The sequence below is a fragment of the Tupaia chinensis genome, unplaced genomic scaffold (assembly GCF_000334495.1).
Source record: "Tupaia chinensis unplaced genomic scaffold, TupChi_1.0 Scaffold147003_1, whole genome shotgun sequence".
Classification (NCBI taxonomy): Eukaryota; Metazoa; Chordata; class Mammalia; order Scandentia; family Tupaiidae; genus Tupaia; species Tupaia belangeri.
The window spans coordinates 2,918,840-2,922,846 of NW_006206856.1; the positions used below are offsets into that span (position 1 = coordinate 2,918,840).

The 4,007-nt window shown below is 57.7% G+C and overlaps 1 protein-coding gene across 2 annotated transcripts in view; it reads left to right on the forward strand.

Moving 5' to 3' along the window:
* The first annotated feature begins 2,561 nt into the window (after positions 1–2,561).
* HYAL2 (hyaluronidase 2) overlaps positions 2,562–4,007 on the forward strand; it is a 6,204-nt gene continuing 4,758 nt past the window's right edge. The window contains exon 1 of one of the 2 annotated variants that reach the window (XM_006169378.3): positions 2,562–2,690. The gene's annotated coding sequence lies outside the window, so the exon portion shown is untranslated. Of the gene's footprint in view, positions 2,691–3,779; positions 3,859–4,007 lie in introns of those variants that run through there. The other variant, XM_006169379.3, reaches the window with a different exon arrangement.

Genomic DNA, 4,007 nt, shown 5'->3' on the forward strand with positions numbered 1-4,007 from the left:
TGTTTGTTTGTTTGTTTTGTTTGTTTTGTTTTTTAGAGGTTTTTGCTATAGGGCGCTTGCAATTGCCAGAGAGAGGCAGTGAGAAATCACCCCACCAGGGGGGAGGCCATGCTGCAATCCCTTCTCCTCCATTCTCCTCTCGGGATCTTGGGCACACACACACGCGCACGCCTGGCGTGAGTTTAAGCCACCGGGTCCAGGACTCAAACTGCGGTTGACTACGTGGGAGTCCAGCGACATAGCCATTAGGCCAACTGCTGGTCCCCAGGTTTATTTTTTTGTTAAGAATTATTTAAATTTTTATTTATTCATTTTAAAATTTATTTTATTTCAATCTGACGAGAGAGGAAGCGAGAAAGCAAGCCACCAGGTCTGAGACTTGAACCACAGTCGGCCATGTTGGGAGTTTAGCGCCTCTAACCACCATACCACCTGCCAGCCCCCATTTATTTATTTATTTATTTATATAATTATTTTATTTTATTATATTCATTCATTTATTTATTTTAATTTGACCAGAGAGAGAGACACAGAAAGAAAGAGGGAAAGTGAGAAAGCCAGGTCCGGGACTAGAACTGTGGTCGACCAGCACCTTAACCACCACGTCACCTGCTGATGCCCCATTTATTTATTTTTAATTTGAACCAGAGAGGGACAGAGAGAGAGAGAGAGGGAAAGCAAGCCACAAGGTCCAGGACTCGAATCACAGTTGGTGCTGGTGGGAGCTCAGCACCCTTAACCACCACACCACCTGCCGGCCCAAGCCTGCCAGTCTTTTAGAGGATCGAATTTGCCAAGTCCAGAGCAGAATCACCCTGCAAGCCCAGACTTGCAGTTCTGTGGGATGCCTTCCCATCCCCCAAAGGTCCTAGGCACAAGGCCCTGGCATCCTGTCTCCCACACCACAGTCCAGGGGGCTCTCCTCATGCTGGGCAGGCCCAGCTGACCCCAAACTGGAAACAATAGGGGTCAGGGCAGTGCTTCCCCACACCCTCCCACTGGGCTGTGCTCACTTCCTTCCTGCTGGCTGCCTGAGGAAGTGTCTGGCCTGGCTTTTTGTTTCCCCAGGAGTCCCCACCCTTGGAGCTGCTGTGAAGCCAGCCTAGGGTTACAGGGATACCGCACCTTCCCCAGCCATGTCCTGGAGCCTCTGATCCTCGGCCAGACTCCAGGTGTGGTCCACCAGGCTAGGTCACCCCTAGGCTTCTGGTGAGAGAGCCACATGGGCTTTGGGAGGTTACTGGGTGTTGAGGGGTAGCTCAGGGTGGCCAAGAGCAGGCAGATCTGCACCCCCACTGGAGTGGTCTACAGGAGCCCTGCTGGAGACCAGGCCGCAGCTCATAAGGGGCCAGCACCTCACGAGCACCCTCTCCTGCAGGAAGAAGGCCCTTTTCTTTGTAGAGGTTTATGCCTTAGGGCGTGTGCACTGGGGGTAGGGAGGACAGAGACAGTGACAGGAAAAGTGAGAAATGCTCCCCCTTCCGGGGATGGCCATACCCCTTACCCATTTTCCTCCCAGAATCTTGGGCACGTACCACAGGTGCCTGGCATGATTTTCAAGCCACCAGGTCTGGGACTTCAATGGCGGTAGACCATGTGGGAATCCAGCAATGTAACTACTATGCCACCTGCTGGCCCCCCACACCCCTTTATTAACACATGCTGTAAGGACCCCCATCTCCATGCAGGAGACTCAGTGAAACACAGGGATATCCTCCAGCAGGAAAGCACCCACAAAACCCTCTAGCCCCTACCCCACCCCCACTCCACCCGGTCACATGCACCAACATTGCCCTCCCTGTCACAGTGGATGCTTCCGCTCTCGGGGGAAAAAACTGACTCAGCTCCTGGAAGTCATGGTCACCTCCACCCCCTCTCACCTCCCCCTCAGCTGGTTCCCTTCTTTTTTTTTTTGGAGAGGTTTTTGCTATAGGGCGCGTGCGCTCGCCAGACAGACAGAGACAGAAAGCGAGAAATCACCCCCCAGAGGTGATGGCCATGCCGCAATCCCTTCTCCGTTCTCCTCTCGGGATCTTGGGCACACATGCACACGCACCCGGCGTGAGTTTTAAGCCACCGGGTCCGGGACGTGAACCGCGGTTGACTATATGGGAGTCTAGCAACATAGCCATTACACTAACTGCTGACCCCAGCCGGTTCCCTTCTTGGGCATCTGCTCTGGGGGGATCATGAGCTGCACACCCGGTCCCAAGTAGCTTGACACCCAAAACCAGAACCACCTGGGCCTCTCTTACACCCTGTTGGGCCCCCAGATGGTTCCCAACCACAAGAGAATGTTGGGGAGAAGCAGTTCCCCACTGTTAAGCTGTGGGTGTGGGGAGACTGGCATCAGAGGCTGCACCCATAGCCTTCCCATCACCTGGAGCAGCTGGTTGGGCCAGATCCCTACTCGGGATGGGTGGGGAGGGCAACCAACCAGCAGGGCACACTGGAGGGAAACCGGGTCAAGGCTGTCTCCTCCCTGCACCCGTCCCTGGCCCTTTCCTCTCAGAGGGGCAGCAGGAAATGAGAAAGGGCTGGGTGGGAGGCGGGAGCGGGTGGGAGGGAATTATCAAGTCCCAGCGGACTACCCAGCGGGCAGCAGCTGGCGTCAGAAGCCTAGCTGGAGAGACTCACCCCAGGAAGGCGGGAGGTCGCCCACCTACTGGGCTGACGGACCCCCAACACAGGTAAGCCTAGTGCAGAGGGCGAGTCTGCAGCTTGCAGCAGCGTTCTCCGCCTCTCCCTGGGGCGTCCGGTTGGAGTAGAAGCTGACGGCTAAACGCTGGCCCTTTAGAAAAGTCGAGTCCCCGCGGGGGAGCAGATCTACAAAGAGGCGAGGTCTAGCATAGGGCTCGCCTCGATCCAGCTCCAAGTCTGCTCTCTACTGGGAGAGAACTGCAAAGCGAAACGGCCCAAGATATGAATAGAGGTTCCGGGGATCCCTCTGAGGTCCGGCCAAAATTTCTGCAAAGGTGGCAGCTTCCTTGAAGTTGAAAGGAAGTCTTGGAAGTTCCCACAGGCTGCGCTAAGACTAAACAGGAGAGGACGGGATCCCAGGGATTTGCCTGCCCCTGATGCGGGTCGAGGAAGGGGAGCGCCTAAGCCCCAGTCGAGTCTCCCTGCCCCAGCCCCGCCAGCCCGGCGGGACTCACAGCCCGGGTTGCCACGACAACCACTGCCTCGGCCGGGCCTTGGGAGGGTTAAGAGGAGGTGTTTGGCCCCTTCCCCAAGACTGGCAAAGGGCGGAGCTTCACTTTAGACCTGAAGAGACGGAGAGGCCCTGATTCGTAGGAGGCGGAGCATCTCTGTCCTGGGAGGCTAGGGATCGACTCAGGTCAGAAGTCCTTTTTCCATACAAAGAGGGCCAAGGGCTGGAGTCTGCATTCGAGGGTGCAAGAGCCAGATCCGCTGCTGCCCCTAGTCAAGGCGTCGGAGTCGTACAGCACCTCCTTATGGCCGATCGCGAGAACGCCACCTCCTTTATTCCCTCCCACCACCGCTCCTGTCCACTATGCTGTCCCTTTAAGGGGCTGACGGCGTCGTGGAGAGGAGCGGACTGTACCACCAGCCGCAGACTGTGGGGGGAAGCCCTCAGACTGGCTGGTACTTGCGCCTGTGACTCCAGTTCAAAGTCCCGTCCCGAGGGGCCTCAGAGTCTTAGGTAGACATTTGTGTTCTCCTGTAGAGGATCTGGAGGTCCTCGAGCCGGAAACATGGCACCGACGGGAGCCTGTAGAGGCGCCGAGCCGGGGCAGTGCTTGGGCGATCGGCCGGAGCGGGCTGGGCCGGGCTGGGCCGGGCTGGGCTGGGGATGGCGGTGGCCCTGGCGCGGGTCCCGGTGGTGCCCCGTATGAGGTGAGGGCGGATAGTGCAAGTTTGGTGGTTTTGTCCCCACGGGCTGGGATCTGAACTCCCGGAGGTGCTCCCAGATTGGCGGCCCAGGAGCCCCCCGCCCCCTGCGACCGGGCTCCGGCCCCGCGTTCTGGGCGGGTGCGGGGGCCCCC